A 26,507-nucleotide genomic window follows, 5' to 3' on the forward strand; every position below is an offset into this window, starting at 1 on the left:
TCCTCCGTCAAAAGATCTGAATAATTTCTTTGAAGACACCTGGTCTAACCCTGAAAAGAAATTCACTATTCCCAGAAGGATACGGGTTGCGTACCCATTCCCTGAGGAGGACAGGCGCAAGTGGGAGACGCACCCAGTGGTAGACACCTCAGTTTCTAGGCTGTCTAAGAAAATAATTTTGCCTGCCCCAGGGTCAGCTTCTTTAAAAGATCCTGCTGACCGTAAGTTAGAGAAGGATGTTGGTTTGCTGAGTTCCAGAGCCACGGCTATGGCGATTTCAGGCCGCAGGGCTTTATGGATTCGCCACTGGAATACGGATGCGGAATCAAAGAGAACTATTGAGGCACTCCCTTATATCGGGGAGGCCCTTTTTGGTGACAAGCTGGATGCCATGATTTCCGCGACTACATCGGGCAAGTCTGCATTTTTGCCTTCCGCAACTGCACCCCCTAAGAAGGGGTATCATTCTCATACCATGCAGTCCTTTCGGCCCAACAAGTCCAAAAAGGCAGCCCCTTCTTTGCAGGAAGAGGTAGAGGTAGAAAGCCTACAACGCCGGCTAGTTCGCAAGAACAGAAGCCAGCAACTGCTGCTGCAAAAATCTCAGCATGACGCTGGGGCTCCCATGCGGGAGTCCGACCGGGTGGGGGTACGCTTACTATTCTTCAGCCAAATCTGGATTTGTTCAGATCTAGATCCTTGGGTGTTACAAATAGTATTCCAGGGTTACAGGTTGGAATTTCAGGATCTTCCCCCATGCCGTTTTTTCAAATCAGCCTTACCAGTTTCTGTCCAAGACAGGTCAAACGTGTTAAGCGCAATACACAAATTGTGTCAAGACAAGGTAATTTCCTTGGTTCCCGAGTTACAACAGGGAAAAGGTTTTTATTCAAGCCTATTTGTGGTACCGAAGCCGGATGGCTCAGTCAGACCGATTCTGAACCTGAAGTCTCTAAATCTGTTTTCAAAACGGTTCAAGTTCAAGATGGAGTCCCTCAGAGCGGTGATCTCCAGCTTGGAAGAAAAGGAATTTCTGGTGTCGGTGGACATCAAGGATGCTTATCTACATGTTCCCATCTACCCTCCACATCAGGCATACCTGAGGTTTGCGGTGCAAGACTGCCACTACCAGTTCCAAACATTACCTTTTGGACTCTCCACGGCTCTCAGGGTGTTCACCAAGGTAATGGCGGAGATGATGGTACTCCTTCGAAAGAAAGGAGTCAACATTATTCCATACCTGGACGATCTCCTCATAAAGGCGAGGTCAAAAGAGAAGTTAGGGCAGGACATTGCTCTGTCCCTGTCGGTGCTTCAACAGCACGGGTGGATCTTAAACTTTCCAAGATCACAGTTGGAACCAACGAAGAGATTATCATTTCTGGGAATGATACTAGACAACGAGGTGCATAAAGTTTTATTTCCTTTGGAGAAGGCTCCGGAGATCCAGGCGATGGTCAAAACAAGTTCTGAAGCCAGCACGCGTGTCAGTTTATCAATGCATCCGCCTGCTGGGAAAGATGGTAGCGGCCTACGAGGCTCTACAATTTGGCCGATTCCATGCCAGGGTGTTCCAGTGGGACCTACTGGACAAGTGGTCCGGATCGCATCTACACATGCATCAGAAGATTATACTGTCGACGAAGGCCAGGATTTCACTCCTGTGGTGGCTGCAAACATCTCACCTATTGGAAGGACGCAGGTTCGGGATTCAAAACTGGGTCCTAGTGACCACGGATGCAAGTCTCCGAGGTTGGGGAGCAGTCACACAAGGGGAAAGCTTCCAAAGAAGATGGTCAAGTCAAGAAACGCTTCTTCACATAAACATTCTAGAGTTGAGAATCGTTTACAACTGCCTTCAGCAAGCAACGCATCTTCTTCAGGATCTACCAATACAGATCCAGTCGGACAATGTGACAGCAGTAGCTCACATAAACCGTCAGGGAGGAACAAAAAGCAGAGCGGCAATGGCAGAGGTGACAAAAATACTCCTCTGGGCAGAAAGACATGCAAGAGCTCTATCAGCAATCTTCATTCCGGGAGTGGACAACTGGGAAGCAGACTTCCTCAGCAGACACGACCTCCATCCAGGGAATGGGACCTCCACCAAGAAGTCTTTGCGGTGGTAACAAGTCGTTGGGGTGTTCCTCAAGCAGACATGATGGCATCTCGTCTCAACAAGAAGCTTCCGACATACTGTTCCAGGTCGAGAGACCCACAGGCAATAGCAGTGGATGCCTTGGTGACCCAGTGGGTATTCCAGTCAGTGTATCTGTTCCCTCCACTTCCTCTAATTCCAAGAGTTCTAAAGATCGTCAGAAGAACGAGGGTTCGGACAATTCTCATTGTTCCAGACTGGCCAAGGAGGGCTTGGTATCCGGATCTTCAGGAGTTACTCCTGGAAGACTCTTGGCCTCTTCCTCTTCGCGAGGACCTGCTTCAGCAGGGGCCGTTAGTTTATCAAGACTTACCGTGGCTCCGTTTGATGGCATGGCTGTTGAACGCCATATCCTAGCCCGTAAGGGTATTCCCAGTGCAGTCATTCCCACACTTATCCTGGCCAGGAAAGGGGTAACGTCCAAGCATTACCAACGTATTTGGAAAAAATATGTCTTTTGGTGTGAATCCAGGAAGTCTCCTGCGGTGGAGTTTAAATTAGGACGGCTTCTCCTATTTATATAGGCGGGTGTGGATGCTGGCTTAAGCTTAGGGTCTATCAAGGTCCAAATTTCGGCTTTGTCCATTTTCTTCCAGAAACATTTGGCTTCCCTTCCTGAGGTTCAGACGTTTGTGATGGGTGTTTTGCTCATCCAACCTCCTTTTGTGCCTCCTGCAGCGCCATGGGATCTTAATGTGGTGTTGCAGTTCCTTAAATCGGACTGGTTTGAACCTCTGCAAGAGGTGGAGTTGAAGTTTCTCACTTGGAAAGTGGTCATGCTGTTGGCCTTGGCATCAGGCAGACGTGTGTCTGAATTAGGGGCTCTGTCTCACAAGAGTCCTTATTTGATTTTTCACGAAGATAGAGCTGAACTGTGGACGTGTCAGCATTTTCTTCCAAAGGTTGTGTCTTCTTTCCATATCAACCAACCTGTGATGGTGCCAGTGGCTTCTGACACCTCAGCCGTTTCAAAGTCCTTGGATGTCGTCAGGGCCCTGATGACTTATGTGACAAGAACGGCTCGGTTAAGGAAAACAGAGGCCTTGTTTGCCCTTTATGACCCCAACAAGATTGGGTGTCCTGCTTCTAAGCAGACTATTGCTCGCTGGATCAGAGGTACGATTCAGCATGCTCATTCCAAGGCAGGATTGCCGATACCGACTTTGGTAAAGGCCCACTCTACGAGGAAAGTGGGTTCGTCCTGGGCGGCTGCCCGGGGTGTTTCGGCGTTGCAGATTTGCCGAGCAGCTACTTGGTCAGGTGCAAACATGTTTGCTAAGTTTTACAAGTTTGACACCTTGGCGGCTGACGACCCTCAATTTGGTCAGTCAGTGTTGCAGGAACATTAGCACTTTCCTGCCCGTACTGGGAGCTTTAGCACATCCTCATGGTACTAAAATGGACCCCAGCATCCTCTAGGACGTAAGAGAAAATAGGATTTTGATAACCTGCCGGTAAATCCTTTTCTCGTAGTCCGTAGAGGATGTTGGGCGTCCACCCAGTGCTCATTTTTTCCTGCGAAACTTACATTTATATTGTTTTACATAGTTCTCATGTGTTATGTTTTCTTACAGCTGTTGGCTGTTACGTTGTGCAGGCTCGTTAGCATGGGTTATGTTATGGCCATGTTAGGCGGCATGTCTGTAGAGTGTGGGCTGGTGTGAATCTCGCCCTAGTTAAATTCTTTTCTCGAAGTTGTCCGTCTCCTCGGGCACAGTTCCTATACTGAGGTCTGGAGGAGGGGCATAGAGGGAGGAGCCAGTTCACACTAGTTAAAAAGTCTTAAAGTGCCGAAGGCTCCTGCGGGACCGTCTATACCCCATGGTACTAAAATGGACCCCAGCATCCTCTACGGACTACGAGAAAAGGGTTTACCGGTAGGTTATCAAAATCCTATTTTATGTGTGTGTGTGTGTGTGTGTGTGTGTGTGTGTGTGTGTGTGTGTGTGTATTTCAATAGTCACATTCTATTTACATTTGTGCAGCTGGCTAAAACATTTCTGCCATATTTGGCTAAAGAAAGCTGATTGAAGTGGAATTACTAACAGGAAGTAAAACTGAAATGTCACTTATATATTTTGAATGCCATTAGAACCATAAACTTTTGACATTTTAATGCTGAGTTTTACACTTTCTGAATTTAATGTTAACTGTTCCATCAAGTGGCAAAATTGATAATAAAAAAGGATTTTGCAAGGTTCTTAAAAAAGCAGAATTAGGGCTTGATTCTTAGGGCCTGATTCAGAGATAGATAGAAGTTCAATGCCGCATGCAAGCAGCGTTGAATTTCCATCTGATTTCTATGAGACATCTCAGTAGAAGAGACACCTGCTGCATGTTGCTGCAATCCCAACACTTTGACCGACGACGCAAGCTGGGATCCAACGCGATGTTCCCTGCAGAAGGCCAGCTGAGTAAGCCTAAGCTTGTGCAGCTGGCCAGTGGAAGCTGGGGCTGTGAGCCCAGTAAGTCTGTGTGGTGACACGCAGACCCTTGGCTCTCCCCTCCTAGAAAACAGGGGAGACAGTCCTCCATTTCTAGTAACACAGTGCTCCCTCCCCACCCTCTCAATGCCGCTGCCTGCCAACCAACCAGGAAGCAGCAGAGGGGAACTCCATACAACTGCACATGCGCAGAACCAACCTCGCACAGCTGCAAATTCCTGATATTCGTGAATTTGTGCACTCTGAATCAGGTCCTAAATCGGAAGCAATAACGATGTTTTTACATAAATTAGCGAATTTTTTTTGCAGCAGTGGATGCATTTAAAGCTCTCTGTCTATATATGGTAAGTCCGTTGGTGTGTATGTTCCACCGATATGTTGAGGCAGGGACTGCCAGTGACTGACATCTAAACTCTGCTCAGTTGTGACATTAGGTATGACGGACGTTTGGTAAGTGTGTATGCACTTACCATTCATCAGATAGGTCGGCGGATCAGCCAGGTGTATACCCAGCTTTAGGCTGCCAGAGAAGGTTAGGCTGTGGGGGAGAAACACTCACCAGGATGCCGATCCTCAGATGCCTGCGCCATAACTTCTGGAACCCAAAAAAATACACTGGAGCCGCTGCTTCCAAGGTAAGAGACCACTAGACCACCATGGACAGTTTGTCAGCAGTTCATCACGTCAACATATCATCCGGGTAGACATGACGAATGTTGGCAATCTAAGCATGCCGACAGCCCGACCCTGTCGACATTCTCATGTCAACCTGATGACTGCCAACAAGTGACACCACACCCGATGGTGACTATGGAAAAAGTTGGTTGTAGCTGCATGCGACTCTGAATCAGCCCCCTAATGTGTATTCTTTTTGCTTTCGCTATATTATTATTTATTATTACCAGTTATTTATATAGCGCACACATATTCCGCAGCGCTTTATAGAGAATATTTGACCATTCACATCAGTCCCTGCCCCAGTGGAGCTTACAATCTATATTCCCTACCACATGTACACGTACACACATTCACACTAGGGTTAATTTATCTTACGTCCTAGAGGATGCTGGGGTCCACATTAGTACCATGGGGTATAGACGGGTCCACCAGGAGCCATTGGCACTTTAAGAGTTTGAGAGTGTGGGCTGGCTCCTCCCTCTATGCCCCTCCTACCAGACTCAGTTTAGAAAATGTGTCCGGAGGAGCCGGTCACAGCTAGGGGAGCTCTCCTGAGCTTTTCTGGTAAATGTTTTTTTTTTAGAGTTTATTATTTTACAGGGAGGCTGCTGGCAACAGCAGTAATTCCTCAGGCCAATATAATCCATGAAGAGCGGGAAGATATCGCCATTAAGGGGGCAGAGCTTCTCAGAGCAGACCCAGCAGCGTTTCAGCGCCATTTTCCTGCCTGCACAGCGCTGAGAAGGAAAATCAGGTCCCTCCACAGCAACTCCAGCTATCTGTAAACGGTACCAGGGGGTTGTAGAAGGGGGGGGGGGAGGCTGTAATACGACTGTGTGTCCTATTAAGGTGCACGGTCAGCGCTGACAAGGAGTCTCCCTTTGGTAAAAGCGCTGTGTGTGGGTTGGCTCCAATCTCTGTGCCTCTCTTGCCATTCTTGGGGGGAAAACTTTGTCTGCCCTCACCTGTGTGTGTGTGTAGAGTGTTTGGTGGTCTCATTTAGCTATGCCCAGGGACACTGTGTCATATGCTGCAGAGGATTTGTCCTCCCAGGATGATCCCATTCCATGTAATCAGGATAGCACTGGTTTAGCACAGATACCCGCAAGGGAGCCTGAGTGGTTTTCCTCTATCAAATCTTGGATTTCTCAGATTTCTGACAGGGTTGCAAGTAATGAATCTGCAACCCAGGTATTACAGAGCTCTATGGCAGTATGGTCAGTTTCTGGTACCTGAGGACGCTCCGCTATGTACCCCCATAAGCGTGCGCTTGTGCATGTCACACAAGATGACACGGATACCGATTCTGACACCACAGACTGTGATGGGGATGTGTTGCGGGGGTCTGCAGCTCTTGCAAAGGGGGTGCAATGGATGATAGAGGCTATCAGGGATGTGTTGAATATTAATGATACCACACCTGAGCAGGTTGAGGAGGCCTTTTTCACTAAAAATAAAAAAGCCTCACTAACCTTCCCTGCGTCAAAGGAATTGAATGCTATATTTGATAAAGCATGGGAAAACCCTGAGAAAAAAATTCCTGGTCCCTAAAAGGGTACAGGTGGCGTTTCCTTTCCCTGAGGAGAATAGAAAAAAAATGGGAAACCCTGCCAATTGTTGACGCATCTGTGTCCAGACTCTCAAAGACAGTGGTTTTGCCTGTTCCAGGATCTACCGCCTTAAAGGAGCTGGCTGATCGAAAAATTGATAACACACTTAAATCAATGTATACTGCTTCAGGGGCCATATTACGTCCCACTATTGCTACTGCATGGATTGCAAAGGCCATAGTAAAGTGGTCGGCTACCTTACTTGAGGATTTGGATACGATGGATAAGGATGATGTTGCATTATTTTTACGCAACATACATGATTCAGCAGGTTTTATGGTAGAATCCATGAAAGACCTGGGTCCATGGCTGCGGGAATATCTTCCATGTCTGTTTCAGCTCGTCGGGGACTGTGGCTGCGCCAGTGGTCGGCCAACGCGGAATCCAGAAAAAGTGTGGAATCCCTACCCTATACAGGTCAGGCTCTCTTTGGGGAAGCTCTAGACGTGTGGATATCCACGGCTACAGTGGGTAAGTCTCCGTTTCTTCCTTCAGCAGCACCTGCTCTGAAGAAATCCTTCTCTTCATCTACAACACAGTCCTTTCGGCCTAACAAGCCTAGAAAGGCCGGACCGTCCAATACCTTCTTTAGGGGAGGTCGAGTTAAGTCCAAGAAACCTGCCGCTGCAGGTTTACAGGAACAAAAGCCTGCTTCAGGTACGGCAAAGTCCTCCGCATGACGGTGGACCGCGCGGCCTGGAGGTGGTGCCGGTGGGAGCGAGACTCAGACACTTCAGTCACGTCTGGGTATCATCCGGCCTGGATCCCTGGGTGATTGAAATTCCAGCCTGTATCCCTGGGATACAATATCTAAGTCTCCCTCTTCATCGTTTTTCAAATCAGGCTTACCAGCTCTGTTGGCAGACAGCACTGTACTACAAGAAGCTGGTCAAAAGCGGGTGGAGCACAGGTTATTGTGCCAGTTCCTCCTCCTGTGCAGGCCACAGGTTACTATTCGAACCTTTTTGTGGTACCGAAACCGGATGGTTCGGTCAGGCCCATTCTGAACCTAAAATCATTGAACTCCTTTCTAAAGGAGTTCAAGTTCAAGATGGAGTCTCTCAGGGCGGTGATATCAGGTCTGGAAGAGGGGGAATTCCTGGATATCAAGGATGCGTACCTCCACACTCCGATATGGCTGCCCCATCAGGCTTATCTCCGTTTCGCGTTGCTGGACTGTCATTTTCAGTTCCAGGCCCTGCCATTCAGCCTCTCCACATCACCAAGGGTGTTTACCAAGGTGATGGCAGAGATGATGGTTCTCCGCAGAAAACAAGGGGTGAACATCATTCCATATCTGGACGATCTGCTGATAAAGGCATCATCCAAGGAGAAGCTGCTGCAGTCCATTGTTCTCAAAACACTCCTCCTCAAGAGTCATGGTTGGATTCTGAACCTTCCAAAGTCACATTTGGAACCAACCCAGGCGTTGGTGATACAAACTATGGTCCAGGATGTCCTGAAGCCAGCCCGGGTGTCGGTTCATCAATGCATTCGCCTGTTGGGAAAGATGGTGGCCTCTTACGAGGCTCTCCAGTATGGGAGGTTCCACGCTCGGACCTTCCAACTGGATCTTCTGGACAAGTGGTCGGGATCTCATCTCCACATGCACCAGAGAATTCGTCTGTCGCCGAAGGCCAGGATTTCGCTCCTCTGGTGGTTACAATTACCTCACCTTCTGGAGGGACGCAGGTTCGGGATTCAGGAATGGGTCCTTCTAACCACGGATGCGAGCCTTCGGGGCTGGGGAGCAGTCACTTAAGGAGTAACTTTCCAAGGACGGTGGTCGAGCCTGGAAGCCGGCCTGCCCATCAACATCCTGGAACTAAGCCGTCTACAACGGTCTTTTTCAGGTGGCCCCTCTTCTAAGAAATCGGGCCATTCACGTGCAGTCGAATAACTTAACAACAGTGGCTTACATTAACCGACAGGGTGGAATGAAGAGCAGAGCGGCAATGTCAGAGGTGACAAGAATACTCCTCTGGACAGAAAAACACGCGTTGGCGCTGTCAGCCATCTTCATTCCGGAAGTATACAACTGGGAAGCAGACTTCCTCAGCAGACACGATCTCCATCCAGGGGAGTGGGGTCTCCATCCGGAGGTGTTCAAGGAAATAACAGACCTTTGGGGATTACCCCAAATAGACATGATGGCCTCTTGTCTCAACAAGAAGCTTCGACATTATTGTTCCAGGTCGAGGGACCCACAAGCAGTGGCAGTGGACGCCCTGGTGTCTCCGTGGGTGTTCCAGTCAGTGTACGTGTTTCCACCACTCCCACTCATCCCAGGAATCCTAAAGCTCATAAGGAGAACAAGGGTTCAAGCGATCCTCATCGTTTGATGGCATGGAAGTTGAGCGCCTGATACTTGCTCGGAAGAGCATTCCGAAGAATGTCATTCCTACCCTGGTACAGGCTAGGAAAGGGGTAACGTCTAAATATTACCATCATATTTGGAAGAAATATGTCTCTTGGTGTGAATCCAAGAAGTTTCCTGCGGTGGAGTTCCAACTCGAACGTTTTCTCCTCTTCCTGCAAGTAGGTGTGGATATGGGCCTAAGGTTGGTATCTGTGAAGGTCCAGATTTCAGCCCTATCCATTTTCTTCCAGAAACAATTGGCTGCCCTCCCTGAGGTTCAGACTTTTTTGAAGGGAGTTCTGCACATCCAACCTCCCTTCGTACCGCCTTCGGCGCCTTGGGACCTTAACATGGTGTTGCCGTTCCTCCAGTCGGATTGGTTTGAGCCTCTACAGGCGGTTGAGATCAAACTTCTTACATGGAAGGCAGTCACGTTGTTGGCCTTAGCGTCTGCTAGACGCGTGTCCGAACTGAGGGCTTTATCCTGTAAATGCCCTTAATTGATCTTCCACGAAGATAGAGCTGAGCTCCGGAAACGTCAGCAGTTTCTTCCGAAGGTTGTGTCGGCATTTCATATCAACCAACCTATTGTGGTGCCAATGGCTACTGACTCCTCAATTACATCAAAGTCCTTGGATGTTGTAAGGGCTCTGAAGATATATGTGAAGAGAACTTCTCGTCACAGAAAGTCGGACTCTCTGTTTGTCCTATATAATCCCAAGAAAATTGGGTGTCCTGCTTCTAAGCAGACTATTTCTCGCTGGATTCGGTTCACTATCCAGCACGCTTATGCCATGTTCAAAATCTGTTAAGGCCCAGTCTACTAGTAAGGTGGGGTCTTCCTGGGCGGCTGCCCGGGGTGTATCAGCAGTGCTACTTTGCCGAGCTGCAACTTGGTCTAGGTCGAACACGTTTGCTAAGTTTTACAAGTTCGATACTTTGGCCTCTGATGATCTGAAGATCAGTCGATCAGTTCTGCAGGAGCCTCCGTGCTCTCCCTCCCGTTCTGAGAGCTTTGGTACATCCCCATGGTACTAATGTGGACCCCAGCATCCTCTAGGACGTAAGAGAAAATAGGATTTTGGTTACCTACCGGTAAATCCTTTTCTCGTAGTCCGTAGAGGATGCTGGGCGCCCGCCCAGCGCTTCGTTTTCCTGCAGTTGTTATCTAGTTCAGTACAACTTTGTTGTTAGTTACGTACTGCATTATTACTGGGCAAGTAATTTTTCAGCGGTTGCTGAGTTTTTCAAGCTAGTTAGCTTCATGTGCCTTGTATGTGTGAGCTGGTATGAATCTCGCCACTATCTGTGTTAAATCCTTCTCTCGAAGATGTCCATCTCCTCGGGCACAGTTTCTCGACTGAGTCTGGTAGGATGGGCATAGAGGGAGGAGCCAGCCCACACTCTCAAACTCTTAAAGTGCCAATGGCTCCTGGTGGACCTGTCTATACCCCATGGTACTAATGTGGACCCCAGCATCCTCTACAGACTACGAAAATAGGATTTACCGGTACGTAACCAAAATCCTATTTTTTGTTGGGAGCCGATTAACCTAACAGTATATTTTTGGAATGTGGGAGGAAACCCACGCAAGTACGGGGAGAATATACAAACTCCGCACAGTTAGGGCCGTGGTGGGAATCGAACTTATAACCTCTGTGCTGTGAGGCAGTAATGCTAATCATTACACCATCCATACTGCAGGTATGAACATAAATTAAATGCTTTTGTCCTAGTGCACAGGGATGCTTTGCAATTACACTGTACCACTAAGTGAAACAATCTGAATGTGTGTCAATGTTCTGGTAATGAAAGACAGTGTCAAATTATAGGAGTTATGTTTTAGGCCTATTTCTCAAAATTCTCTTGCTGGTAAAGAGTGAAAAATAGTAATAGCTTACACTCGCACGTTACTGTGTACACCGTGCCATTGGATAACACACTGTCAAATATAGACTGCATTGGATCTGAAATTTTCTCTCTGACTACAAAATACTGAAAAGGTAGCCAATGGGATGCAATCAGTAGTGCCATTGGAACTTGATTCAGTTGAGAATCTGCAGTCCCCATTGAAAATTATGGAGTATGAGGTACCTAGCTGCATGTGGGTTACATTCAGCCTTTGTTAAATTGCCGTAATAATGCGGAAACAGACACTTGCTTTCATGGTTTTGGCTTCATAAATAGGCCCCATGGTATCATTGTAAAAGAAACTTCGGAAGTTAAGGGCCCTACACACTGGATGACATTTTAGAAAGATATGAAAAATATTGTTAAAAAAATTAACGAGTATCACTGTTTCTGGGCCTGCCCGCTTCTAATGGGCCCTACTCACTTGGCGATGTGCCGCCGAGGTGCCCGACGGCCGATACGGCCGACGAGCGACCCGGCGGCAGGGGGGCAGTGACGGGGGGAGTGAAGTTTCTTCACTCCCCCCGTCACGCGGCTGCATTGAAGTGCAGGCAAATATGGACGAGATCGTCCATATTGGCCTGCATGCACAGCCGACGGGAGACCAGCGATGAACGAGCGCGGGGACGCGCATCGTTCATCGCTTAAGTCTCCACACTGAAAGATATGAACGAGTTCTCGTTCATTTATGAACGAGATCGTTCATATCTTTCAGAATATCGCCAAGTGTGTAGGGCCTATAAGAAGGTTTTGGTTAGCAGTATGGCGTTTTGCCTCTCAACATTTAGTGAATTACATTCCCCTTACACCGGAATGGGCCATATTTGGTATCACACCCCCTGGTATCAGAGTTTCCAAACCTGTCAGGAAGTTGTTGCTGGCAATCTCTTCGTCAGCTAGGAAAGCTATCTTGCAAATGTGGGTCCATAGCTCTGCTCCGACACTGGAAATGTTTAGGGACAAACTATTTTTCATCTGTCACATGGATTGGCTGGAGGCCTCACTCCAAAAAGAATCTCGCACAGAATCTTTTTTCGCAACATGGGAAAGTTTTATTGAAACACTTCCTATTCATCCAAAGTGTGTTTTCGCAACACACTTTGGTATGAAACCAGAATTTTCCTTAGGGACCCTCCCATCGAGTTTGATAGCGCTAATTAGGGGCTATGACGTGTTCCTGTCTCTCTGTAGGTATATGGAATATTTACAGATGTTGCTTGGTACTTTAGAATATTGTACGAACTGCTCGTATCTATGTTCCTCTTTGCGCCATGTACTACATTTTGTGAATGCTACATTATATCTGTTTTGTTTTGTTCTTCTTTTCTTTGATTGTCACTCACAATGTCACTGTGATTATTGTTACTTTATTTAAAGAAATGCTTCAATAAAGAAAGAAATGTTTAAAAAAAAAAAATTAACGATATATCGTTCAGTGTGGAGGCACTGTCGATGAACGATGCGCGTCCCCACAGTCGTTCATCGTTGGTCTATCATCGTTTATCATTGCAAGCCAATTTGGAAGATATTGATGTTTGCAATGTCAAATCGTTCATACAAATTGTTTAGTGTGTATGCAAAAAATCGTTACTGAAAAATTGTTCATTGTTCATATCGTTCATCATTCAAATGGCCCAGTGTGTAGGGCCCTTTATAGTGAAAATGTATAATTTGACCCAATCAAATGCATGGAAAATACATATTTATTGCAGTATACCTACTGTCATCTGTAGAGGGTTTTTTCTAAGGATTGTGAATCTGTTTGCAGAACAGCAACTTACACATGTACCATATGTCAGTGCAATGTATCATTATTTTCTACAGTATTCTGTTACTATTGTGCATTGGTCACAGAATAACACTGAGCTTTACACTGTCTGTACCCTGGCTATTTTCCTTTTACACACCTCCTAAGATTTTTGTTAATATCCTACTTCCTATATTGCTATACCTTTTCTATTGCTGTCCCTATGTCATGTTTATATTATAATATGTTTATATCCTTTTGTCACTTACATCTGAACCTCCCAGCATCTTTCACCCACTGCTGTGCAATCTGGTTCTTCCAGATACCTGCCTCCCGCTGCCTTGTCATCTGCACCTGCCAGCCCTCCCTTCTCAGTATCCACCTTTTAATGTCCCTCTGTTACTGCTGTTCTATAATTGTCACTGAATCTGTGTTATCTGCACATGAATTGGCCTTTATTCTTCTGCACCTTCATCTGTGCTTTTGTCTCTCACATTGGACTTGTTTTTGCTGATTGTCATTTGTTATATAACATTGCCTGTGTTGTTCTATACTTTATATTACTGTCCATGTGCAGCAGCACTAGGGTGAAACCTGATTCATCCAAGAAAAGAAATTATCAGGTATCCTGACTATTATGGGGCAGCACCTCTCCTTCCTATCAACATCTGGGTGCAGTGTCCGTGGGGATCCCCTGGCTCACATGGATCTGGCTGCTAACAGATGGGCACTTGGATCAGCTTTCCAAATCCTGAATAATTTATTAGGAACAAAATAGTTGGGTCTGTGAACAGGTCCCTCCTTCCTCTACTCTTTGTCTCTATAAAGTGCCATTGAGTGGCAGAGTTTCTAATTACAGGTCAGACAGGACAGACCCTCCTCCTCGTCACACTGAGTTATTTATACACCTGAATTAAAATGACGTAGCTTCTGTTGGAAGAAGCAGATTTATTTCACCTATTAGAAAAGGCTGTATTCAGTCAAACCTCATGACCCAGTTTAGATTCAGAGAAAGCCAGACCCATGGGGAGGGGCAAAACTGTAGGGGAAAGGACAGGAACTGAGGGGGAGCTTTATCTGGGCAGATCTTTATCGCACTTGTATATGAAACTGATTACATAAATCTCATTGTACATCAGCATATATAATAAATACATACAAGCAGTAGATCCCTCTCTCTATATAAAACCTTCACATATGGACTCTCAAACAGTGATGAAGTCTTATTTAGTTGGACACAAAGTAAATGTTAGGCCTCATTAATGTGTGTTGCATGGTGACCACCATAGATTTCTCTGCCAGGCTAAGACTATAGTTTTCAGCATGTGAAAGTATAAGTATCGCCTCTGGAGGCTGGGTGGACGAGGGATTCTGTTGGACTGGGTGATGAGTTCCCTGGAAGTGGCCTCTGCAGTTTGTACCAAGTGAGTGATAGATGGGAGGCGCTGGGCTGTGCCTGTGGGTCTCTTTCCCAGCTCCTGTTTGCTCTCCGCTCCCATTGATCAGGCATGTGGAAACATTCCGCCTCCTGTACTCCCATTGTCAGACTCATGTTGCCAAGCTGCAGCTGCCCTCAATAACTTCACCACAACCCCCTCCTCATGGGCACCAACCTGCACCATTTACCCACTGTCCAGTTGCAGGGATACTTGGATCTAAGAAATCAAAATCATAACTAGACTGGTTCACTGTAATACCCAGGGCACTCAGTCTGACATCATTACACAGAGGGATGAAATGGGTTGCATGGAAAACATGCTCAAGTTGTACAGAACAATTATCTTGCCAACACTGATGTTGGTAATACTTGTGTGATGCGATACGCTAAGATTGTGGTCTTTGTGGGGAGGCTTTCTGGGGGGCTCCTGCCTGTTCCCTGAGCTTGAAGGACACTGGAAGTGCTGAGCTCAGCTGATTAGCATAACAATCCCTGCAGATCCTCTTCATCCTGCACTAACGCTGGGCTTTTCAATCCAATTTCCAGCCTCCTTCTTTAGCTGATTACATCAACTGGGAGGAGGGGACTGACCTTAAATCGATGCAGCATCTCCACAAACAGAGTATATAGGTCACCGTGAGATGGATGGAAACAGCTTGTAACAGAGGGGACCAAGAACAGCACATAGTGATACAGAGAAGCAGAGTGTGGGGAGAGAGGAAGTACAATGTGGGAGGGGAAAAGGAAGTAGGGAACAGCAGTGCAGGACCAGGTGATCCTGCAGGTACGGATTCTGAAGCCCTTGTGCTGCAACCAAGATGTCTGTTTAAATCCAGTGCAGTTTAGTTTTGACTATGGGGATCTCATATGACCTTGCTTCATTTAAAACTATTGTTTAAATCTTCTAAACCTTTTATGATATAGCCTAAAGGCCTTACTCTAGTAATATTCTACATTATATCTATTTTTAAGGGTTCTCCACGGAAACATAGAAGTCTAAGTTTTGTTCATGCTCATGAGAAAATCCTAAATCCTGACACTTTAGACCCAGCTCCCCCACCTGTGAGTCAATGAATTCTTATGAATGTGCCTCTGCTTCCCACATGAGCTCACAAAGCCCTCCCTGCTCTTGTTGTCTGGAATAAAAGCTTCTATTGAGGCCCTCCCTGTAATCTCGGCAGGTCCCTCTCACCCTCTGGAATTCTTATGCGAGGCACGAGTTAATTTCAGTTTGCTAAGCTGAGAGAGAACTGGAATGAGTCTTGCTAGCAGGCCACATAGCGAAGCATGCAATCTGTTCAAACTGTAGTGTCCCAGTACTGCAAAGAGGTGTGTGATGGTGGAGGCAGAATCCTACAGTGAGGGCAGGTGACACAGGCTCCCTGTATCAGCAGGTCTGTTGAGCCTTGTACTGTCACCTAGGTTTTCCTGTAAAAGATGCCTGGATACCCTTTATTAATTATTTCTGTAGTTGTGTCTACTTTGCTGTATGCAACAGTTTAGATTTATGTTTTGCAGTACACAATAGTTAACTTCCATGTAAAATAATGTATAATGAAGTGAGAAGAAACTTTAATACTTTTAGGGAAAAAATATATTTTCAGATTTCACCCACATCCATAAAACTGCTATACATGTTTAGCTTTATATATGCTTTAAGGTCATGAGCGCAATGCCATTGCCTGCTTTCACAACTAAAGTGCTGATTTTTAGAAGTGGAGATGTTGCCTATAGTAACCAATCAGATTCTAGCTATTATCTGCTATAAGGTGCTAGATAAATGATAGTAGAATCGGATTGGTTGCTATGGGCAACCCGCACTTTAGTAAATATACCCCCAAATGTGCTTTGAATCACAACTTGAGTAAAATCAAAAGTAGACTAGAAGAGAACTACAATCCTAGAAATGTTGTAGCTCTTATCTGGTTAATTCTGCATTTATTGGATACACAGGACTGAAACTAGGATTCTCAGCAGTAATGTGGCAAACACATAGTAATTTTGCAAACACACACACACACACACACACACACACACACACACACACACACACACACACACACACACACACACACACACACACACACACTCTGATCCCAACAGGGAGGAAACACAATAGACCCCACAGGGAAAAAATACAATAACCCCCACAGGGAAAAAATGCACACATTGGGCCTAATTCAGACCCGATCGTAGATGTGCTAAATTTATCACATCTGCGATCAGTCACACAAACATGCGGGGGGGACGTCCAGCACAGGGCTAGTCCACCCCGCATGTCAGGGCCGACACCCCACCCCACAGGTACAAGAGCATCACGCAGCGGGGATGCTTTTGGACTTTAGGAGTAGCTCCCTGCCAGTGAAGCTCCTGCGTGCTGGCAAGAGCTAGGGTCACAGCGGCTGCGTGTGACGTCAGGCAGCCGCTGCGGCCACAACGGTCCGGGCACGCCTGCGTTGCCCAGACCGTTCCCCCTAAACGGCGCCGGCCCACCCAGCGACCGCCTTTGCCTGTCAATCACTCCGGCGCATGCGCAGTTCAGACCTGATCGGCTGCTGTGCGAAAACGCACAGCACCGATCAGGTCTGAATTAGGCCCCTTGTCCCCAACAATTTACTGTATATAATTATGAAGGGGCCCAGACGTTGCACTCTCTAATGGTTAGTCAAACCAGTGAGGTGCATACTGGCCACACCCCTAACATGGGCCCCTACCACTGCATTTCCCTGGTGGACCCTACATGCCCCAGTCCGACACTGGTTATAGTTGGAAAGATAAAGTAAACACAGAAATATTCCTAGAAGATTTCACAATGTTTTACTGGTCAAAGTCAGTTTTGTCCGTGGAATTTGTTTCCTAGAATTATTCTTATTTTTCAGTGTCATTTGCATGTTACATTTCATCATGATCTCATTCTCATACCCCAGGCTTATAGGAGGAATTTCTAAAAAGTGGTTTTAAAAATCGACTGAAAACTCCCATTACTGGAATCTTGGGTTTCCTCCTCGAGTACCCATTTCCCTACATTGGGGGAACCCTGATGATGCATGTATGTTAACAGCATAACATGTGAAAACTATAAAATGATGAGTTAAATATATTTTTGTAAGATTTCATGGCCACCTCCTAAATAGTCTCTGGCATTCAGGTGTTATTATAGAGCGAGCATATGCAGAGCAATCACAGTTACAGCTGGAACTAATGAACTCCTGAGTGGAAAACAAATCTCCTACATTACGCTTCCCAGAAGTGAAGGGGTCAAATTGTGATAAAAGGCATTGCATCCTGAGGTCACAGCAACCCCTGACGTTGCTGCATGAACACACATACGCCTGTCTTTTTCTTAGGAAAAGAGCCATAAATATGGTATTACTTCTTACTATTAGTGTTATAATGCTTTCTGTAGTGCCTGTATAGTAGTGTTTTGTGTAGTGCCTTACTTGTGTACCTATATAAGTCAAAAATGAATATACTCCTGAGAGTTCAAGAGCCTGGGCATAGTTTCACAGTTGGATGCAGGAGATAGATACCATTGTGGGGAGTAATGGGGCATGTTCATGCTATGGTGGCCACGCAATGAGCATGACCTTTGGACACTAGCTCAGACACTTTAAAATAAAAATGAAAGCATCTTGCACATTAAATAACGGAATCCTCCAAAAATGATCATCATTGGTGAGTTTATGAGTTTTGCTCTGTATTCTTAAAGTGTAGGGACTAGCGTTAATCCTCAAGAACGATTACATATTGCTTTGCGTTGCCTAGTGAAAAGGGGATGTGCCTAAAATTTTGAGAAGGGGGGGAGCAGCATAACTACAAAACCCAGTATCCAGGGTACTAATTAATCTTATGGGATTGAGAGTGGTGAAGATATTGTGCAGCAGAATAAAATGACTGTGTGTCCCAATGGGACCAAAATATCCAAATATGAAGTCAGGTACAAAATAAAATAAAATCAGATATTTGGTTGGTTTAAGGCTCCCATACATCTATAAGGTGTTTCCTTGACCCTGCCGGAAATGCCGCTTTGCCGATTGGCAGCCATCAATGATGAGCGATCCATCAGGGAAATTACCCATGTTAAAAAGGCCCAATTTGTTGTGGTGCCCTGGATGCCGACATAAAACACTGTCTTTGGTCATGTCCCCTAGTTCGTTCCCTGTGGTCTGCCCTTCAAAGTTACATCAATCACGACCTACATCTACCCTTTACAGTCAGTGATATATGGGCCTTCTGGGGTATAGTCCCTGTTGAATCTAGAACTGGTTTGTCCAGTGGTAAGAATATATACAATTACTCTGCGCTCAATACCAAATGGTCCATAGGATGATTGAAAGCACAAGCAAATTTCTTAATAGTTGATTTATTATAATGCAATTTAAAACTAAAAAATCAACCACAATAAAATATATATAAAAAATAATGTACATAATATACATGACTGAATAAATTGGGTTAGATGACAAAAATCACTTCCCACATAATACTAATTGTTAATTTCTATATGTAGTAATCCAACCTAGTGGATAATTATCCTATAACCTGATATGAGGTGGATCAACCTAACTGGAATCAGTGCACTGATTGAGTTAATGGGGGATATCAATTGGTAGTAGTCCCGCAAATGTTTGAATTTAATGTCCCCGCAGGTGCTCGTCCCGAGCACTAGGTAAAGTTCCAATATATTAAGAAGAATGAATGATGTATTTAGACCGGTATTAGTGCTTAGATCATAAATGGACCATTACACGCTCACCACCAAGACGTGCTGATAATGTTCAGAAAACGGGTCAGCAAGAGTGAATTGAAAGGAGCCGGCTGGGAGGCACCGGACGTCTCCGTTCTCCCTCGTGTTATGCCGCTACCTACTTCCAAAAGCCGCCCGAAGCCGTCTAGCCGCGTGGGAGGATGCGTGTCCACAATAGCAAAGTGTCCCCGGAAAAGGACGAGCAATCACCAGTGGCCCCTGACGCGTTTCGCTCTTACCAGAGCTTTGTCGAAGAGTGACAAAGCTTTGGTAAGAGCGAAACGCGTCAGGGGCCACTGGTGATTGCTCGTCCTATTCCGGGGACACTTTGCTATTGTGGACACGCATCCTCCCACGCGGCTAGACGGCTTCGGGCGGCTTTTGGAAGTAGGTAGCGGCATAACACGAGGGAGAACGGAGACGTCCGGTGCCTCCCAGCCGGCTCCTTTCAATTCACTCTTGCTGACCCGTTTTCTGAACATTATCAGCACGTCTTGGTGGTGAGCGTGTAATGGTCCATTTATGATCTAAGCACTAATACCGGTCTAAATACATCATTCATTCTTCTTAATATATTGGAACTTTACCTAGTGCTCGGGACGAGCACCTGCGGGGACATTAAATTCAAACATTTGCGGGACTACTACCAATTGATATCCCCCATTAACTCAATCAGTGCACTGATTCCAGTTAGGTTGATCCACCTCATATCAGGTTATAGGATAATTATCCACTAGGTTGGATTACTACATATAGAAATTAACAATTAGTATTATGTGGGAAGTGATTTTTGTCATCTAACCCAATTTATTCAGTCATGTATATTATGTACATTATTTTTTATATATATTTTATTGTGGTTGATTTTTTAGTTTTAAATTGCATTATAATAAATCAACTATTAAGAATTTTGCTAGTGCTTTCAATCCTATGGACCATTTGGTATTGAGCGCAGAGTAATTGTATATATTCTTCTGTTTGAGGGTCCTCTCCTGTAATAAGGGGTAGGACACCTTTATTTTATGCTCACACAGGCATAAATATATACTCTGCTGCTGCTTTTTTATATTAGAGTCTATTTAATTCTACAGTGCATAAATGTATTTTCTCTGACGTCCTAGTGGATGCTGGGGACTCCGAAAGGACCATGGGGAATAGCGGCTCCGCAGGAGACTGGGCACAAAAGTAAAAGCTTTAGGACTACCTGGTGTGCACTGGCTCCTCCCCCTATGACCCCCCTCCAAGCCTCAGTTAGATTTTTGTGCCCGAACGAGAAGGGTGCTCACTAGGTGGCTCTCCTGAGCTGCTTAGTAAAAAAGTTTAAGTATAGGTTTTTTATTTTCAGTGAATCCTGCTGGCAACAGGTTCACTGCACCGAGGGACTAAGGGGAGAAGAAGCGAACTCACCTGCGTGCAGAGTGGATTGGGCTTCTTAGGCTACTGGACATTAGCTCCAGAGGGACGATCACAGGCCCAGCCATGGATGGGTCCCAGAGCCGCGCCGCCGGCCCCCTTACAGAGCCAGAAGACTGAAGAGGTCCGGAAAATCGGCGGCAGAAGACGTCCTGTCTTCAATAAGGTAGCGCACAGCACCGCAGCTGTGCGCCATTGCTCTCAGCACACTTCACACTCCGGTCACTGAGGGTGCAGGGCGCTGGGGGGGGGGGGCGCCCTGAGACGCAATAAAAACACCTTATATGGCAAAAAATACATCACATATAGCTCCTGGGCTATATGGATGCATTTAACCCCTGCCAATTTTCCCTTAAAAAAGCGGGAGAAAGGCCGCCGAGAAGGGGGCGGAGCCTACCTTCTCAGCACACTGGCGCCATTTTTCCTCACAGCTCCGTTGGAGGGAAGCTCCCTGACTCTCCCCTGCAGTCCTGCACTACAGAAACAGGGTAAAACAAGAGAGGGGGGGCACTAATTTGGCAGATAAATCTATACAGCAGCTATATAAGGGAAAAACACTTATATAAGGTTATCCCTGTATATATATATAGCGCTCTGGTGTGTGCTGGCAAACTCTCCCTCTGTCTCCCCAAAGGGCTAGTGGGGTCCTGTCCTCTATCAGAGAATTCCCTGTGTGTGTGCGGTGTGTCGGTACGTTGTGTCGACATGTATGAGGAGGAAAATGGTATGGAGGCGGAGCAATTGCCTGTAATAGTGATGTCACCCCCTAGGGAGTCGACACCTGACTGGATGGTCTTATGGAAGGAATTACGTGATAGTGTCAGCACTTTACAAAAGACTGTTGACGACATGAGACAGCCGGCAAATCAGTTATTACCTGTACAGGCGTCTCAAACACCGTCAGGGGCTCTAAAGCGCCCGTTACCTCAGATGGTCGACACAGACCCAGACACGGACACTGACTCCAGTGTCGACGGTGAGGAAACAAACGTATTTTCCAGTAGGGCCACACGTTACATGATCACGGCAATGAAGGAGGTTTTGAACATTTCTGATACTACAAGTACCACAAAAAAGGGTATTATGTGGGGTGTGAAAAAACTACCCGTAGTTTCTCTAACGTCCTAGTGGATGCTGGGAACTCCGTAAGGACCATGGGGAATAGCGGGCTCCGAAGGAGGCTGGGCACTCTAGAAAGATCTTAGACTACCTGGTGTGCACTGGCTCCTCCCACTATGACCCTCCTCCAAGCCTCAGTTAGATTTCGTGCCCGGCCGAGGTTGGATGCACACTAGGGGCTCTCCTGAGCTCTTAGAAAGTTATAGTCTTAGAATTTTTTTTTTTTCAGTGAGACCTGCTGGCAACAGGCTCACTGCAGCGAGGGACTAAGGGGAGAAGAAGCGAACTCGCCTGCTTGCAGCCGGATTGGGCTTCTTAGGCTACTGGACACCATTAGCTCCAGAGGGATCGACCGCAGGCCCAGCCTTGATGTTCGGTCCCGGAGCCGCGCCGCCGTCCCCCTTACAGAGCCAGAAGCAGGAAGATGGTCCGGAAAATCGGCGGCATGAAGACATCCTGTCTTCACCAAGGTAGCGCACAGCACTGCAGCTGTGCGCCATTGCTCCTCATACACACTTCACACTCCGGTCACTGAGGGTGCAGAGCGCTGGGGGGGGGCGCTCTGAGGCAGCAATAAAAACACCTTGGCTGGCTAAAATACCTCAATATATAGCCCCTGGGGCTATATATGAGGTAAATACCCCTGCCAGAATCCCAAAATAAGCGGGAGAATAGGCCGCGAAAAAGGGGCGGAGCCTATCTCCTCAGCACACTGGCGCCATTTTTCCCTCACAGCTCGGCTGGAAGGAAGCTCCCTGGCTCTTCCCTGCATTTCTACAATACAGTAAGAGGGAAAAAGAGAGGGGGGGCACTAAATTGGCACTGTATACAGTATAAGCAGCTATTAGGGACATAACTCAGTTAGTCCCTGTATATATATAGCGCTCTGGTGTGTGCTGGCATACTCTTACTCTGTCCCCCCAAAGGGCTTTTGTGGGTCCTGTCCTCTATTTGAGCATTCCCTGTGTGTGTGGAGTGTGTCGGTACGGCTGTGTCGACATGTTTGAGGAGGATAATGATGTGGAGGGGGAGCAGATGCCTTTAGCAGAGATGTCACCCCCTGCGGGGCAGACACCGGAGTGGATGGTATTATGGCAAGAAATGAGTGCACGTATAGACTCCTTACATAAAAAATTTGACGACATGCCGACTGTGGGACAGCCGAGTCTTCAGCTCGTGCCGGTCCAAGGGTCTCAAAAGTCATCAGGGGCTCTAAAACGCCCGTTATCTCAGGTGGCACAAGTAGATGTCGACACGGATACTGACGCCAGTGTCGACGACGATGAGTCAAATTTAATGCCCGTTAAGGCCATTCGCTGCATGATTGAGGCAATGAAAGAGGTGTTAAATATTTCTGATTTACATCCAGGTACCACAAAAAAGGGTATTATGTTTGGGGAGAAAAAACTACCTGTAGTTTTTCCCCCGTCAGATGAATTAAATGAAGTGTGTGAAGAAGCGTGGGCTTCCCCTGATAAGAAATTGGTGATTCCTAAGAAATTACTAATGGCGTTCCCTTTCCCGCCAGAGGATAGGTTACGTTGGGAAACACCCCCGAGGGTGGATAAAGCGCTCACACGTTTGTCAAAAAAGGTGGCACTACCGTCCCAGGATACGGCCGCCCTTAAGGAACCTGCTGATAGAAGGCAGGAGGCGATCCTGAAGTCTGTATATACACACTCAGGCATTATACTCAGACCAGCAATTGCGTCAGCTTGGATGTGCAGTGCTGCCGCTGCATGGTCAGATAACCTGTCAGAAAATATTGACACACTAGACAGAGACACGATCCTGTTAACAATTGACCATATCAAAGACTCAGTCTTATACATGAGAGATGCACAGAGGGAAATCTGCCGGCTGGCATCTAAAGTAAGTGCACTATCTATCTCTGCTAGGAGATGCTTATGGACTCGCCAGTGGACTGGAGATGCAGATTCCAAAAGGCACATGGAAGTTTTGCCTTATAAAGGGGAGGAATTATTTGGGGATGGTCTCTCCGACCTAGTTTCCACAGCAACGTCTGGGAAGTCAGCATTTTTACCCCATGTCCCCTCACAGCCTAAGAAGGCGCCATTTTATCAGGTTCAGTCCTTTCGATCCCAGAAAAATAAGCGGGGAAAAGGAGGGTCTTTTCTGTCTAGAGGCAGAGGCAGGGGAAAAAGGCTGCAGCAAACAGCAGGTTCCCAGGAACAAAAGTCCTCCCCCGCTTCCTCTTCCAAGTCCGCCGCATGACGGTGGGGCTTCACAAGCGGAGCCAGGTACGGTGGGGGCCCGCCTCAGGAATTTCAGCGATCAGTGGGTTCGCTCACAGGTAGATCCCTGGATCCTTCAAATAGTATCTCAGGGATACAGGCTGGAATTCGAGGCGATTCCACCCCGCCGTTTCCTAAAATCCGCCTTGCCGATTGCTCCCTCAGACAGGGAGGCAGTGCTAGCGGCAATTCACAAGCTGTATTCCCAGCAGGTGATAATCAAGGTACCCCTACTTCAACAAGGCCGGGGTTACTATTCCACACTATTTGTGGTACCGAAACCGGACGGTTCGGTGAGACCCATTCTAAATTTGAAGTCCTTGAACACATACATAAAAAAATTCAAGTTCAAGATGGAATCGCTCAGGGCGGTTATTGCAAGCCTGGACGAGGGGGATTACATGGTATCCCTGGACATCAAGGATGCTTACCTGCATGTCCCCATTTACAATTCTCACCAGGAGTACCTCAGATTTGTGGTACAGGATTGCCATTACCAATTCCAGACGCTGCCGTTTGGACTCTCCACGGCACCGAGGGTATTTACCAAGGTTATGGCGGAAATGATGATACTCCTTCGAAAAAAGGGAGTTTTAATTATCCCATACTTGGACGATCTCCTAATAAAGGCACGATCCAAGGAACAGTTGTTAGTGGGAGTAGCACTATCTCAGGAAGTGCTGAGCCAGCACGGTTGGATTCTGAATATCCCAAAGTCACAGCTGGTCCCCACGACACGTCTAATGTTCCTGGGAATGATTCTGGACACGGCCCAGAAAAACAGTGTTTCTCCCGGAGGAGAAAGCCAGGGAGTTGTCTTCTCTAGTCAGAGACCTCCTAAAACCAAAACAGGTATCGGTGCATCACTGCACGCGGGTCCTGGGAAAGATGGTAGCTTCTTACGAAGCAATTCCATTCGGCAGGTTCCATGCCAGAATCTTTCAGTGGAACCTGTTGGACAAGTGGTCCGGATCGCATCTTCAGATGCATCGTTTAATAACCCTGTCTCCACGAACCAGGGTGTCTCTTCTGTGGTGGCTGAACAGTGCTCATCTTCTGGAGGGCCGCAGATTCGGCATACAGGACTGGGTCCTGGTGACCACGGATGCCAGCCTACGGGGCTGGGGGGCAGTCACAAAGGGAAGAAATTTCCAGGGACTATGGTCAAGTCAGGAGACTGCCCTTCACATAAATATTCTGGAACTAAGGGCCATTTACAATGCCCTAAGTCAAGCAAAATCCCTGCTTCTACACCAGCCGGTGCTGATCCAGTCAGACAACATCACGGCAGTCGCCCATGTGAATCGACAAGGCGGCACAAGAAGCAGGACAGCGATGGCAGAAGCCACAAAAATTCTCCGATGGGCGGAGAATCATGTACTAGCACTGTCAGCAGTGTTCATCCCGGGAGTGGACAACTGGGAAGCAGACTTTCTCAGCAGGCACGACCTCCACCCGGGAGAGTGGGGACTTCATCCAGAAGTCTTCAAAATGATTGTAAATCAATGGGGTCGTCCACAGGTGGACATGATGGCGTCCCGCATAAACAAAAAACTAGAGAAGTATTGCGCCAGGTCAAGAGACCCTCAGGCGATAGCGGTGGACGCCCTAGTGACACCGTGGGTGTACCGGTCAGTATATGTGTTCCCTCCTCTACCTCTCATACCAAAGGTACTGAGAATAATAAGAAAGCGAGGAGTAAACACAATTCTCGTGGTTCCGGATTGGCCAAGAAGAGCGTGGTACCCGGAACTTCAAGAGATGATCTCAGAGGACCCTTGGTCCCTGCCGCTCAGACAGGACCTGCTACAGCAGGGCCCCTGCCTGTTCCAAGACTTACCGCGGCTGCGTTTGACGGCATGGCGGTTGAACGCCGGATCCTGAAGGAAAAGGGCATTCCGGAGGAAGTCATTCCTACGCTTATTAAAGCCAGGAAAGATGTTACGGCAAAACATTATCACCGCATATGGCGGAAATATGTTGCATGGTGCGAGGCCAAAAAGGCCCCAACAGAGGAATTTCAACTGGGTCGATTTCTACATTTCCTGCAAGCAGGAGTGAATATGGGCCTAAAACTAGGCTCCATTAAAGTACAGATCTCGGCTCTGTCGATTTTCTTTCAAAAGGAACTAGCTTCAGTACCTGAAGTTCAGACATTTGTGAAAGGAGTGCTGCATATTCAGCCCCCATTTGTGCCTCCTGTGGCACCGTGGGATCTCAACGTGATGTTGAATTTCTTGAAATCACATTGGTTTGAGCCACTAAAAACCGTGGATCTGAAATATCTCACGTGGAAAGTGGTCATGTTATTGGCCTTGGCATCAGCCAGGCGAGTGTCAGAATTGGCGGCTTTATCATGTAAAAGCCCTTATCTGATTTTTCATATGGATAGGGCAGAATTGAGGACTCGTCCCCAGTTTCTCCCTAAGGTGGTGTCAGCGTTTCACCTGAACCAGCCTATTGTGGTGCCTGCGGCTACTAAGGATTTGGAGGACTCCAAGTTGCTAGACGTTGTCAGGGCCCTGCAAATATATGTTTCCAGGACGGCTGGAGTCAGAAAATCTGACTCGCTGTTTATCCTATATGCACCCAACAAGCTGGGTGCTCCTGCTTCTAAGCAGACTATTG

At 46.9% G+C, this 26,507-nt stretch overlaps 1 protein-coding gene and 1 long non-coding RNA gene across 6 annotated transcripts in view; one reads left to right on the top strand and one right to left on the bottom strand.

Annotated features, from left to right (window-relative positions):
• The window catches only part of LOC134886246 (uncharacterized), an 85,037-nt gene extending 69,993 nt beyond the window's left edge, over window positions 1-15,044 (bottom strand). Inside the window, exon 1 of the long non-coding RNA XR_010170341.1 lies at window positions 14,937-15,044. This is a non-coding gene — a long non-coding RNA (uncharacterized LOC134886246). The remainder of the gene's footprint in view (window positions 1-14,936) is intronic.
• MSI1 (musashi RNA binding protein 1) overlaps window positions 1-26,507 on the top strand; it is a 335,031-nt gene that overhangs the window by 184,060 nt on the left and 124,464 nt on the right. The gene's annotated exons all lie outside the window — the stretch shown is intronic.

The sequence above is a fragment of the Pseudophryne corroboree genome, chromosome 1 (genome assembly GCF_028390025.1).
Source record: "Pseudophryne corroboree isolate aPseCor3 chromosome 1, aPseCor3.hap2, whole genome shotgun sequence".
NCBI classification, from domain to species: Eukaryota; Metazoa; Chordata; class Amphibia; order Anura; family Myobatrachidae; genus Pseudophryne; species Pseudophryne corroboree.